Below are 15,261 nucleotides of genomic sequence, written 5' to 3'. Positions count from 1 at the left end.
GTTTTGTGTTTTTTTTCTTTTTGAGATGGAGTCTCACCCTGTCACCCAGGCTGGAGTGCAGTGGCGTGATCTCGGCTCACTGCAACCTCCACCTCCCGGGTTCAAGCAATTCTCCTGCCTCAGCCTCCCGAGTAGCTGGGATTATAGGTGCCTGCCACCACGCCTGGCTAATTGTTTGTATTTTTAGTAGAGTCAGGGTTTCACCATGTTGGCCAGGCTGGTCTCAAACTCCTGACCTCAGGTGATTCACCTGCCTCAGCCTCCCAAAGTGCTGGGATTACAGGTGTGAGCCACCATGCCCAGCCATGCATGATTTTTAACATCCTAAATGGATCATTTACAAAATACTGTTTCACTGAGCAATGCAGATGTTTCAAATGTTGACATATTTCATTAAGCAATATTTAAAAACCACTTTCTTTAAAATCTCATGTTAACAGAAAAGTCTTTAAGTACTGGGAAGCTATCAAGTTCACAGAAGTAGATACAAGTATACAGAAATTCTAAATTTTGTTTGAAAGCTAATTTAAAATAGGCAACAAGTACTATCAGTTGTTTTCCTTGAAAGGATAAGCCCATTTTATTTAGAAAAACATATCTGGTCAATACCTAAGTGTAAAAAACTGTAGCTTATCTATTAGTTATTCTTCTAAGTATAATGTTGTAAATTTTAAAAAGTGAGCAGTACAGCTTGCTGACAATGTTACAGGTGATTTTCCTCAAGATAATTTAAAATTCAGTTTGCAGAACTGCTTCACGCATACTTCCCTTTTCATCACACCATATTAAGAAGACACGTACTCAAGGGTCCATATTTAATGAAACTAGTAACTTTACTGCTCATCAAAGACATTTTTTGAGAGTCTTACTCTGTCACCTAGGCTGGAGTGCAGTGGCATGACCACAGGTCACTCTTAGCCTTGAACTCCTGGGCTCAAGGAATCCTCCCGCCTCAGACTCCCACCTCAGCCTACGAAGCAGCGAGGACTACAGGCATAAGCCACGGTGCCCCACCCTCATCAAAGACATTCTTAAAAGAAACTGACTTTTTAAAAAAAAAAAACTACAGGTGTGGGGTGAAGAATACAATGACTACTGATACAATTTGGTGCCACTACCTTGATTTGTATTCAGGTAAAATGTTTATTTTCCACTGCTTCAACACCATCAGTAAAGATGTCAATACGGTAAAAACAACTTAGTATTAAGAAAAACAGCTTTCACTTTACAGATCCCTTGAAAGGTCCACATATTGAGAACTGTTGGCCGGGGGTGGTGGTTTACGCTTGTCCCAGCACTTTGGGAGGCCAAGGCGGGTGGATCACGAGGTCAGGAGTTCAAGACCAGCCTCGCCAACAGTGAAACCTCATCTCTACTAAAAATACACAAATTAGCCGGGCATGGTGGCGGGCACCTGTAATCCCAGCTACCCGGGAAGCTGAGGCAGGAGAATCGCTTGAACCCGGGAGGTGGAGGTTGCAGAGAGCCGAGATCGTGCCACTGCACTCCAGCTTGGGCTGAGTGAGTGAGACTTCTTCTCAAAAAAAAGAAAAAAAAGAAAACTATTGGCCACCACCTCAGCTAGATGTTCCCCTAGATCTGCCCCCACCTTATGGCTTATTGCCCTATCCCAAAAACATTATCTGATGTCTACTCAGTGACAACTTCCCTATCAGTTAACCTAACATTCTTGTAGAAAACAAGGTATCAGGCTGGGCACGGTGGCTCACGCCTGTAATCCTAGCACTTTGGGAGGCCAAGGTGGGCAGATCAGGAAGTCAGGAGTTCAAGACCAGCCTGGCCAACATAGTAAAACCCTATCTCTACTAAAAATACAAAAATTAAACGGGCATGGTGGCACGCGCCTGTAGTCCCAGCTACTCGGGAGGCTGAGGCAGGAGAATCACTAAAACAAAAATTAGCCAAGCATGGTGGCCGGCGCCTGTAAACCCAGCTACTCTGGAGGCTGAGGCAGAGAATCGCTTGTACCCAGGAGGTGGAGGATGCAGTGAGCCGAGATCGTGCCACTGCACTCCGGCCTTGGTGACAGAGTGAGACTCCATCTCAAAAAAAAAAAGAAAAAAAAAGAATATTATGTAAATAGTATAATATAGTATGTAACTATATGTCAGAGATTGGCTTTTTTCATTCAGCATAATTCTCTGGGAATTCATCCAGGTTGTTTTGTGCATCAGCTTTGTTTTTCATTCCTGTGTGGTATTATGTTATGAATGCACCACCATTTGTTTAGCCATTCACCCATTAAAGGACATCTGGGCACTTCTGTGTTGTTACTATCATGAACAAAGATGCCATGAACATTCATACACAAATTTTTGCAAGAACGTTAAGTTTTCATTTCTCTGGGATAAACACTCAAGAATGAAAATGCTGGGTCATATGGTAGTTGCAGGTTTGTGGTTTTTTGTTTCGGTTTTTGTTTTTTTGAGACGGAGTTTCGCTCGTTGCCCAGGCTGGAGTGCAATGGCACAATCTCGGCTCACCGCAACATCCGCTTCCCAGGTTCAAGCAATTCTCCTGCCTCAGCCTCCCGAGTAGCTGAGATTACAGGCATGCACCACCACACCCAGTTAATTTTTGCTTTGTTTTGTTTTGTTTTGAGACGGAGTCTTGCTCTGTCGCCCAGGCTGGAGTGCAGTGGCGCGATCTCTGCTCACCACAAATTCTGCCTCCCGGGTTCACGCCATTCTCCTGCCTCAGCCTCCCGAGTAGCTGGGACTACAGGCACCCGCCACCACGCCCGGCTTATTTTTTGTATTTTTAGTAAAGATGGGGTTTCATCATCTTAGCTAGGATGGTCTTGATCTCCTGACCTCATGATCCGCCCACCTCGGCCTCCCAAAGTGCTGGGATTACAGGCGTGAGCCACCACGCCCAGCCAATTTTTGTATTCTCAGTAGAGACGGGGTTTCTTCACGTTGGTCAGGCTGGTCTCAAACTCCTGACCTCCAGGTGATCAGCCCACCTCTGCCTCCCAAAGTGCTGGGATTACAGGAGTGAGCCACCCCACCTGGCCTGCAGGTTTATTTTAATAAGAAACTACCAAACAGTTTCCCAGAGGGGCTATGCCATTTTACATTCCAATCAGCAGTGGATAAGTAATCCATATTCTCTTCATCCTAACCAATACTTGGTGTTATGACTATTTGATAAGTGTACAGTGATTTCTGTTGTGATTTTAATGTGCATTTCCAAAATGGTTAATAATGTTAAACATCCTTTTATTTGCCATCTGTGTATCTTCTTCCATGAAATAATCTCTTCATGTCTTTTGCTCATGTTCTAATTGGACTGGTTGCTTTTTTACTGAGTTTCCAGAGTTTATGTATTCTAAATACAATTAATTTGCAAGATATGTGGTTTACAAATAAATTATCCTACTCTGTAGCTTCTCTTCATTCTCTTAACAGAGTCTTTAGCAGAACAAGAGTTTCTAACTTCAATAAAATTTAATTCATCAATTTTTCCTTTTACAGATCATCCTTTTAAGCATATTAAGAGTAAGAACTCCTTGCCTAGCACAAACTGAAGATTTCCTCCTATGTTTTCTTCTAAAAGTTTTATAGTTTTAAGTTTTACATTTAAGTCTCTAATTCATTTTGAGTACATTTTTGTATTAGATATGAGACTCAGGTTCATCTTTTTGCCTACAGATGGACAATTGGTCAAGCACCATTGTTAAAAAGGCTTTCTTTCATTACTGAACTGCTATTCCACGTTTGACAAAATTCAGTCGGGCCTAATTGTATATGTCTATTTCTCAGTTCTCAATTATGTTACACTGATTTATGTGTCTATCCTCCACCAATACAACACTGTCTTAATATAGGAATATAGTAGGCATTAATGTCAAGTTAATGATTCTACCAATGTACTATTTTTCAAGATGGTTTTAGCTATTTTAAGGCCTGTGCCTTTCCACATACATTTTAAAATAAGCTTTTCTATATCTACAAAAACATACTAGGATTTAAATGGAAATTCCATTAAACCTATCAATTTGTGGAGAATTGACATCATTACTATGTTGAGTTTCCCAAGTCATGAACATGATAAGTCTTTTCAATTATATAGGACTTCCTGAGTTTCTTTCACCAGCATTTTGTAATTTACAAAATACAAGTCCTGTACATGTTTACTTATGTCTAAATGTTGTGTTTCTTTGCAGTGCTTGTAAATGGTACTTTGTATATAATTTCCGTTTCCACATATTAAATTGCTAGTATATAGAAATGTGATTCATTCCGGGCGCAGTGGCTCATACCTGTAATCCCAGCACTTTGGGAGGCTAAGGCGGGCAGATCATGAGGTCAGGAGATCGAGACCAGCCTGGCCAACATGGTGAAACCCCATCTTTACTAAAACACAAAAAATTAGCCGGGCATGGTGGTGCATGCCTGTATTCCCAGCTACTCAGGAGGCTGAGGCAGGGGAATCACTTGAACCCGGGAGGCAGAAATTGCAGTGAGCCGAGATTGCAGTGAGCCGAGATCAGGCCACTGCACTCCAGCCTGGCAACAGAACGAGACTCCATCTCAAAAAAAAAAAAAAAAAAGAAACGTGATTCATTCATTTTTGTGTGTAGATCTTTTAGCCTGTGGTGTTACTAACTCATTAGTTCTAGAAATTTGGGGGTTGTTTTTTAGATTCCTTGAGATTTTCTACATAGACAATCATGCCATCTGCATATAGGGACAAATGTGTTTCTTTCCAATTGGGATATCTTTTATTTCTTGTTCTTACCTCACTACAGTGGCTTGAATTTCTATTACTATGTTGAACAAGGAAGATAAGAACGGACATCCTTTGCTTTTTCCTGATCTTAGGGGTAAGAGTCAGTTTTTCACCATTATGTATAATATCAGCTACAGGTTTTTTATAGATACTTATTCCTCATTTTCTGAAAATCATTATCAAGAATAGGTATTTGACTCTGTCATATGTTTTTTTCTGCATCAATATAATCAATTATGATTGTTTTTCAGACTGCTGATATAGTACATTATATTGACTGATTTTCAAATGCTGAACCAATCTTACATATCCATAAGATTGATTTTCAATTGCTGAACCAATCTTATATAACTATAAAAATTCCAACTTGGTCATGGTCTATCAATTTCTTTTCATATATTCCTGGAATCAATGTGTTAATACTTTGTTAAAAGTATTTGGGGTCAGCCAGGCACGTTGGCTCACGCCTGTAATCCCAGCACTTTGGGATGCTGAGGCGGGAGGATCACCCAAGGTCAGGAGTTCGAGACCAGCCTGGACAACATGGTGAAACCCCGTCTCTACTAAAAATACAAAAATTAGCCAGGCGTGGTAGCGGGCACCTGTAATCCCAGCTCCTTGGGAGGCTGAGGCAGGAGAATCGCTTGAACCCAGGAGGCAGAGGTTGCAGTGAGCCGAGATCGCGCCACTGCACTCTAGCCTGGGTGACAAGAGCGAGACTCTGTCTCAAAATATATATATATATATAAATATATAATATATATATATAAAATATATAACATATAATATACTCAAAATGTAATAATTCTACAGTTGTTGAGCATTCTATAAATGGCAATTAGATCTTGTTGGTTTATTATGTTGTTGAACTGTGTACTTGCTGATTTTCTAATTGTTCTGCCAGTAGTTGTGAGAAGGCTGCTGAACTCTCCAACTATAATTATGGACCTGTCTATTTCTACTTTCAGTTCTAGCAGTTTTTGCTTCACATATTTTGTAGCTCTATTGTTTGATACAGGTGCTTTAGAACTGCCATGTCTTCTTGGTGAATTTCATTATAAAACATCCCTCTTTTGTCTATAGTAATTTGTCTGAAGCCTACTTTATCTAACATAGCCAGTACTGCTTTCATTTGATTAAAGTTTGCATGGTATATCTTTGCCCATCCTTTTACTTTCAATCTGCTTATACAGTCATATTTGGGGGGGGGGTTTGTTTGCTTTTTGAGATGGAGTCTCACTCTCTCTCCCAGGCTGCAGTGCAGTGGCACGATCTCGGCTCCCTGCAACCTCCGCCTCCCGGGTTCAAGTGATTCTCCTACCTCAGCCTCTCGAGTATCTGGGACTACAGGTGTGTGCCACCACGCCTGGCTAATTTTTTGTATTTTTAGTAGAAATGGGGTTTTGCCATGTTGGCCATGCTGGTCTTGAACTCCTGACCTCAGGTGATCCACCCACCTCGGCCTCCCAAAGTGCCAGGATTACAGGCGTGAGCTACCATGCCCAGCCTATATAGTCATATTTGAAGTCTCATATTAACACATACAGTTACGTCATTGCCACTCTGAAAATCTCTTATCTTTTAAATGGTACATTTAAACGATTTAAATCTAATGTAATTGTTCATATGTTAGGGTTTAAGTCTGCGATTTATTTTTCCTTTGTTCTTAGTTTTCTATTTGTCTGTTTTTATCTGCCTTTCTGTGAGTTAGCTGAACATTTTATAAAATTCTGATTCCTCTCTAGAGTTTTTGCATATATGCATGGCATTTTCAGTGGTTGCTTCACATTATATATATACATTACTTATTACATTCTATGGCTGTCAACATTAATTCAAGTCCAGTGTAGAAACTAACTTTTCTTTATGTCCCTTCACCATCCCCAATTTATACCATATTGTCTTACTTTTTTCTTTTTTTGAGACAGACCCTCACCCAGTTGCCCAGGCTGGAGTGCAGTGGCGTGATTTCAGTTCACTGCAACCTCTACCTCCCAGGCTCAAGCGATCCTCCCACTTCAGCCTCCCAAGTAGCTGGGACTACAGGTGCAGGCCATTATACCCAGCTAATTTTTGTATTTTTTGGAGAGATGGGGTTTCATCATGCTGCCCAGGTTAGTCTCGAACTACTGGGCTTAACCGTTCTGCCGGCCTCGGCCTCCTACACTGCTGGAAGTATAGGTGTGAGCCACCATGCCCAGCCCCATATTTTCTTTAAATACATTTTCTTGGCTGGGTGCGGTGGCTAACGACTATAATCCCAGCACTTTGCGAGGCTGAGGAGGGCGGATCACGAGGTCAGGAGTTCCAGACCAGCCTGACCAACATGGTAAAACCCCGTCTCTACTAAAAATACAAAAAAAATTAGCCGGGCATGGTGGCGTGTGCCTGTAATCCCAGCTACTCGGGAGGCTGAGGCAGAAGAATCGCTTGAACCTGGGAGGTGGAGGTCGCAGTGAGCCGAGATCGCGCCACTGCACTCCAGCCTGGGCGAGAATCCGTCTCAAAAAAAAAAACCCAAAAAAAATTTTATTTAAATGCATGTAAATACATTCATCAACTGATGAACAAAAGGTGGTACATTCATATATAGATTATTCAATCATAAAAAGGAATTAAGTACAAATTATATGCTACAGTATGGATGAATGTTGAAGATGTTATGCTAAATGAAAGAAGTCAGACACAAGAGATCACATATTACAGTTGACCCCTGAACATGGGTTTGAACTGCGTGGGTCCACTTTTATGTATTTTTTTTCAGTAAAAGTTACACCAGGTATGTCTGCCTCTCCTGCCTCCTCCATCTTTTCCACCTCTACCACTCCCTAGACAGCAAGACCAACCCCTCCTCTTCCTCAGCCTACTCAACATGAAGACAAAAAGGATGAAGACCTTCATGATGATCCACTTACATTTAATGAATCGTAAATATACTCTCTCTTCCTTCTGATTTTTAATAACATTTTCTTCTCTAGCTAATTGCAAGAATATAGTAGATAATAAATTACCATAGAAAGTATGTGTTAATTGACTATGTTATTGGTAAGGCTTCCAGTCAACAGTAGGCTATTAGTTAAGTTTTGGTGGAACTAAAAATTTTATGCAGATTTGACTGTATGAGGGGTTGGTGACCCTAACCCCCTCATTCCTCAAGGGTCTACTATATATGATCCCACTTGTATACAATATTCAGAACAGGCAAATCCATAAACAGAAAGCAAATTAGTAGCCATGGGATAGAGGGCAAAGGGAATGAATACAGGGTTTCTTTTAGAAGTGATTAAAATCTGTTGGAACTAGACAGCAGTGATGGATGCACAACACTGTGAATGTATGAAATGCCACTAAATTGTATACTTTAAAATGGCTAAAACACTAATGTGTATTGTGCCACAATTAAGTAAAAAAATACTATAAAGTGAAAAGAAAAGTAGCTAACTGAAAAAAATATCTGCAGGCCGGGTGCAGTGGCTCATGCCTGTAATCCCACCACTTTCGGAGGCCAAGGCGGGCGGATCAAAAGGCCAAGAGATCGAGACCATCCTGGCCAACATGGTAAAACCCCATCTCTACTAAAAATACAAAAATTAGCTGGGCATGGTGCCACACGCCTGTAGTCCCAGCTACGCGGGAGGCTGAGGCAGGAGAATCGCTTGAACCTGGGAGGCGGAGGTTGCAGTGAGCCAAGATCGTGCCACTGCACTCCAGCCTGGCGACAGAGCAAGACTCCATCTCAAAAAAAAAAAGTCTGCAATATTATAACAAAAAAAGGCGAATTTCCTTAATTTATGAAGAGTGTCTACAATAAGAAAAAGTCCAAACACCAATTTTTTTTTTACAGGACCAAGAATATTAACAAATAGTTCACCCAAAAAAAATACCTTTCAAATGGATAAAAAAAAAAAAGTTCAAATATCTTTAACACTGACATTCTCCGTTTCCCCTTCAATTTTCTCACAACTGGCATTCTTATCTCTTTCACTGGATAGGGGAGAGTTCTTAATGCTCAGTTTTACATCCCCTGGTTTGCTTTCCTGATACTGGAAATGCTGCCATGGTATAGCTGGCAGAGTGAATGGACCAACATTCACAAATTATTTTCCCTATATGTAAACTAATCACTAACAGTACAGTTGGCATGACCCCAACTCGTGTTTTGTGAAGTTCAACAAGCCAATTTCATAAAACAAACAAAAGAAGGGGTTATAGAGAACTGCTCTAAATTTTAAAAGGCTCAAAAGACATAAAAATCAAATGCAATGTGTGGTCTCTGAATAGATCCTGGTTTGAAGAAAGCAGCTATAAAAGACATCCTGCGGACAACTGGGAAAATCTGAACATGCACTGGGTGTTAAACATTAAGGAATGGCCAGGCGCGGTGGCTCACGCCTGTAATCCCAGCACTTTGGGAGGCCGAGGCAGACGGATCACCTGAGATTAGGAGTTCCAGACCAGCCTGGCTAATATGGTGAAACCCCATCTCTACCAAAAATACAAAAATTAGCCGGGCATGGTGGCAGGCCCCTGTAATCCCAGCTACTCGGGAGGCTGAGGCAGGAGAATCACTTGAACCCGGGAGGTCGAGGTTGCAGTGAGCCGAGATCACACCATTGCACTCCAGCCTGGGTGACAAGAGCAAGACTTCGTCTCCCAAAAAAAAAAAAAAATTACGGAATTACTGTTAATCCTACTATGTATAGTGATGGCATTGTGACTATATAGAAAAAGGTCCTTGTTTATTATATGTTTATATTGACTTATTTAGAAGAAAATGTCATGATGACTGTAATTTACTTTACAGTATTTTGGGGGAAAAGGCAAGTAAGGCAAAATCATAACGGTTGCTAAATCTAAGTGATCCATATATGGAAACTCATTTATGTTATTCTCTCTACTTTCATGTGAATGTCTAAAATTTTTCATAACAGATAATAAATCACTAACCTATTAATTCATTTCTCACCAACTAAACATGCACCCCATTAAGCAATTATTCTAGAAAGAACATTTGTGAATATACAATATAGAAATTAATATTATTCATTATTTTGAAACATCCTTTAAGGAGCTTTTATACTTTTTTTTTTTTTTGAGACGAAGTCTTGCTCTTGTCACCAGGATTGTAGGCACAAGGCAGCATTTATACTTTCTTAGGTTATGTTTCAGAAAACATGCTTCCCGGCCGGGCGCGGTGGCTCAAGCCTGTAATCCCAGCACTTTGGGAGGCCGAGGCGGGCAGATCACGAGGTCAGGAGGTCGAGACCATCCTGGCTAACACGGTAAAACCCCGTCTCTACTAAAAATACAAAAAAATTAGCTGGGCATGGTGGCAGGCGCCTGTAGTCCCAGCTACTTGGGAGGCTGAAGCAGGAGAATGGCGTGAACCTGGGAGGCGGAGCTTACAGTGAACCAAGATCGTGCCACTGCACTCCAGCCTGGGCGACAGAGCGAGACTCCATCTCAAAAAAAAAAAAAAGAAAAGAAAAGAAAATACGCTTCCCGATTATCTTTGAGTTATGCATTTCGACTAGTATGCTACTTCACATAATTATTTACTTATTAGTACCCTTTAAATGTCCACTCTGTTCTGGTTCTGCTGCTTCACTTTCCCTAACCCCCAATCAGCCCATATCAATCTCTTCATTGCTAAAACAGTACAACATCAACAGCACTGGAACACAGTATCTAGCTACGTAAGAAAACTTACATTTACCCTGCTGCAAAATAAGGAGAGGAATCCATAAGAGCTAAGTTTCTTTTCTGTCCAGTGTGTATGGCATTAACTAATCACCATTTTCCTTTTCTCTTTTAAGTTAATGTGTCAAACATAGAAATAACCTGAAGTACTATGAATTATTTTTAAAAAGTTATGTTGATAATTATTTTACCTGGAAAGTATCAGTTTGCTTTTAAATGTCATTCAAAGATATACTCCACAAGTATAATTTTATTATACCTCAAGAATATTTTATAAGAACTCATCCTCTTAATTTTATAATTATTAACCTCTTAAATCTGTGTAAGACATTCTATTTAATGTAACTCCTTATAAAAATCACATCCCACAAATTATCTTTAACGACAAAAATCTAAGTCTAGCTTGTCAAGTTTTTCTCTGTAACATATTCTCTTAACAATTTGTATCCTTGATTACTAATAGTCAGTTCCTGCAAATGAACCAATCAATAATCAATTAAAAAAACCTAAAAAAAATTAAATGATGTCCAACATTGTTCTCATAAAAATATATACAAAATTAACATACCAGTCGTCAATGCAATTTCAAACAAACAATGCAAAATTGGTAAAATGTTTTAAGTCTTTATGTAGATTTCATCAAGTGTTTTGCCTTCTCCCAAGGGTTAGGAAGTTTAAAACTAATGTTCTGGCCGGGCGCGGTGGCTCACGCCTGTAATCCCAGCACTTTGGGAGGCTGAGGTGGGCGGATCACCTGAGGTCAGGAGTTCAAGACCAGCCTGACCAACATGGAGAAACCCCATCTCTACTAAAAAATACAAAATTAGCTGGGTGCGGTGGCACATGCCTGTAATCCCAGCTACTCGGCAGGCTGAGGCAGGAGAATAGCTTGAATCCAGGAGGTGGAGGTTGCAGTCAGCCGAGATCGCGCCATTGCACTCCAACCTGGGCAACAAGAGCAAAAATCCGTCTCAAAAAATAAATAAAACATAAATAAAATAAAATTATTAATGTTCTAACCACTGTTTACAGGGTTGTTGCACTAATAAATTCCACGTCCTGGACCTAAATGATTGCTAAAATGTTTTGCACACAGCAGCTAAATGTAATCACACTAACATGATGCCAGAAACAACTGATTCATCTACATGCAACCTCATTTCCCTCAGACGCCTCCAAGGCAACTGAAGTTCATAGATTTTGTCTAATTACAAGTGCAGGCTCAAATCACCTTGGATTTGAGTTAGGATCCACGGATTGTTTTTTGTTTGGTTAGTTGGTTTTGTTCTGTTTTTCAATTCAGGCATCTTGTTCATGGAACATTCATTATTTGCTTGAGATTGCTTTCACTGCCAGCTGCTTACTTTCTTTACCACTATAGTATAATCTACACCCTTTGACTCAACTGCTTGCTAGATTCTCCCCTCAATTAAGAAATTTCTAGGCTCAAGGAAAAAAAAAAAGAAAAGAAGGAATTTTTATTGGCCACTGTTACAGTAATAGTCAGATAAGGCTGGGCACCGTGGCTCACGCCTGTAATCCCAATACTTTGGGAGGCCGAGGCAGGCAGATTACCTGAGGTCAGGGGTTGAAGACCAGCCTGGCCAATATAGGGAAACTCGTCTCTACTAAAAATACAAAAATTAGCCAGGCGTGGCAAGGTGTGCCTGTAATCTCGGCTACTCTGGATGCTGAGGCATGAGAATCGCTTGAACCCAGGAGGCGGAAGTTACAGTGAACCGAGATCGAGCCACTACACTCCTGCCTGGGTGACAGAGCGAGACTCCATGTCTGTCTGTCTCTCTCCCTCTCTCTCTCTATATATATAAAATAAATTAAAATTAAATTAAAATTAGCCAGGCACAGTGGCAGGCGCCTGCAATCCCAGCTACTCGGGAGGCTGAGGCAGGAGAATCGCTTGAACTGGGGTGGTGAAGGTTGCAGTGAGCCAAGATTGCGCCACTAAGCTCTAGCCGGGGCAACAAGCAAGACTTCATCTCAAAAAAAAAAAAAAAAAAAAAAGTCAGATAGACACTTGCTTTCTTCTTTCATTGACTTTTTTTAAAAATTCATCTTCAATATTTACAAAAAATAATCCATGCTAGAAGTTGCTATGTCACAGAAGTTTAAGAAATGCATGGTAAAAATCACTAAGTTTAAAATAATGGTTACCTCTGGGGATGAGAGAAGAGAGAGATGCAATCAGGGATGGGTACACAAAGAACTTCAACTGTCACGTTAATGTTTGATTTTTTTTACGTTGGGTGGTGAGAAGAGAGGTTCATTGTATTATTCCTTGTATATTTGTATATGTCTTAAGTATTTCATAATATATTTAACGTCTCCTCCAAAAGATAAAGAAGTTAATCTTGCATTCCTTCATCACCCCATCAAAAAAAAAAAAAAGGACTCATACTAGACTATTCTGCAACTTTTCTCACATAACCATCCATCATAAGATTCTCTAGGTCAAAAGTCAAAATATTTCATAATATTTATGTACCAAAATTTACTCAAACATTCTCCTATTGATGGATACACAGGTTGTTTCCAGTTGTCACAAGAACAAAATAGTACAAAAGTATCCTTGTTCATGCGTCATTATATACTGGTACTTTTATTTCTGTAGGATAGATTCTTAAAAGTCAGACTTTTGAATTCCAGTTTTTGTTCAAGTGCTATCTGTATTTTTTATTTCCCTAAATATTGCCAGATTCTTTTCTAAAAGGTTGCAGCAATTCATACTCCGCGGTAATGCATGAAATTTACTTTAACCACATAAGCATTTAACAACATATTAGATGTCACTCTTAACTGTCTTCCCCATATATATAGTAAACATGCTATGCTTAACATAAATTTAATTTCGCCAACAGATTTGAAAACAGGAAATCTAGCTCTTTTCTTAGTGAGTAATCAACCTGGCAATGTAAGTCCCCCAAAGATTACACACACACACACACACACACACACACACACACACACCTCTGAGATGCTTCAAGAACAAATGTTAAGTTTTTGCCCAAAACTCCACATTTGGGGTATAGTAGGCACAGAAAAAAATTGTTTAATCTAGTGCATAATGAATACGTTACAAACAAATTAATTAAAACTAAGAAGTTTGGACATGAAAGGCAGAACAAAAAAAAAATAAAGTTAGGCCCAAGAGGTTAGGCTGTTCCTAGGAAAGCTCTGAGGAGATGGAATCCATTTTGGCGCGACATGGTGTCAATAAAAACCCATTTAAATAAGGAAAAAGGAAAGAACGACCCATATATCCCTCCTAGGAGCTAGCTTCTGCAACTTCCTAGCTTCGTCAGTAGAAGTTAGGCGATCAGCGAGAAAGAAATTATTCTCCGATATTTTGAAGAGACTGGAGAGAGAAAAAATGGAATACAGGCCGGTTACTCCCCCGACTCAGGCCACGCGATCCCAAAGTGTGTAGCCTCGTTAACGGCCACTTCTCTAGCCAACGTGAGGCTCATCACTCACCACAATACTATTAACTGGCGAGTTTCTGGCCTTTTGTTACTGGACTCATACTTCGGACGCCTTGCAACCCCCGTAAGGACGCAGTGATTGCACTCCGTGCAAACGCCGCCATCTTAAGTCTTCCACTAGCCCTAGGGCATAGGCGGATGAAAGCCGGGGCTGGGCGTCACAGCCAAACAGGCCCGGCGCCCAGCCGCCGTGCACTACCTAAATGCCTCCGCCGGCAACATGCACCAGCCGTTGCCGTGCCCAAGCCGTTGCCGTGCCCCAGCCGTTGCCGTGCCGCAGCCGTTGCCGTGGGCCCTCCCCCAGTTTCCTGACCTGTTGCACTTCCTCTCACAGCCTTTATCTCTTTTGAAATTCCCTTTTGCTTTTTCTTTCTCTTCATTTCTTTTTTCCTTTCCCAACCCAAATTTCTCTTAGCTTTGCCTCGACTCCTTTCTTTCTTCCCTATTTCCAGATCTCTCACTCTCATTAACTTTACCTCACAAGTATGATAGACAAAGCTGCCATTCACTTCTGTTATCTCACTAAGTCATTGCAACATCAGGTAAGCTGAGGACTGATTTTTTCCTGTTTTATAGATGACGAAATTAAGGCCCAAAGAGGTGACCCAATTTTCCAAAAGTGCTAGAATGAGCTAGAACCTACTTTTTTTCACTTTACTAAAGCCCCGTGTTCCGATAGATGAGGGTGTATGTACTTCAACCAACTAATGGGAAAACTGAAGCCAGAGGGTTTTGGCCTAGTCATACAGTGAGTCCGTCAATGGCAAAACTGGATTCAGAACAAGGTGCTTCCTTTAATTCTGTAAACAAAAGAGTCTTCATAAAAGAGTTGGTAGCCAGGTGTGGTGGCGCTTGCCTGTAATCTCAGTGTAATCCCAGCTACTTGGGAGGCTGAGGTGGGAGAATCGCTTGAACCCGGGAGGCGGAGGTTGCAGTGAGCTGAGATGGTGCCGCTGCATTCCAGCCTGGGCGACCGTGCCAGACTCCGTCTCAAAAAAAAAAAAAAAAAAAAAAAAAGAGTTGAGATGCTGCTCTTGAGCCTAAAAGTCCTTCCATCTTCCCTCTTCTTTTATTTATTTTTATTTTATTTTTTTGAGACGGAGTCTTGCTCTGTCGCCCAGGCTGGAGTGCAGTGGCGCGATCTCGGCTCGGTGCAACCTCCGCCTCCTGGGTTCAAGCGATTCTCCAGCCTCAGCCTCCTAAGTAGCTGGGATTACAGGCATCTGCCACCATGTCCAGCTAATTTTTACTAGAGACGGGGGTCTCACCATCATGGCCAGGCTGGTCTTGCACTCCTGACCTCAAG

General features: G+C 40.9%; 1 long non-coding RNA gene across 2 annotated transcripts in view; it reads right to left on the bottom strand.

The window, feature by feature from the left end:
- The window catches only part of LOC107971130 (uncharacterized), a 62,547-nt gene extending 48,467 nt beyond the window's left edge, over positions 1–14,080 (bottom strand). The window contains exons 1-2 of one of the 2 annotated variants that reach the window (XR_010154813.1): positions 13,948–14,073; positions 11,024–11,400 (exon numbers count right to left, since the gene is read on the bottom strand). This is a non-coding gene — a long non-coding RNA (uncharacterized LOC107971130). Of the gene's footprint in view, positions 1–11,023; positions 11,401–13,947 lie in introns of those variants that run through there. The other variant, XR_008542101.2, reaches the window with a different exon arrangement.
- Between the last annotated feature and the right edge of the window lie 1,181 nt (positions 14,081–15,261).

This window comes from Pan troglodytes, chromosome X, assembly GCF_028858775.2.
Source record: "Pan troglodytes isolate AG18354 chromosome X, NHGRI_mPanTro3-v2.0_pri, whole genome shotgun sequence".
NCBI classification, from domain to species: domain Eukaryota; kingdom Metazoa; phylum Chordata; class Mammalia; order Primates; family Hominidae; genus Pan; species Pan troglodytes.
This window is presented reverse-complemented; position numbering and strand designations above follow the sequence as displayed.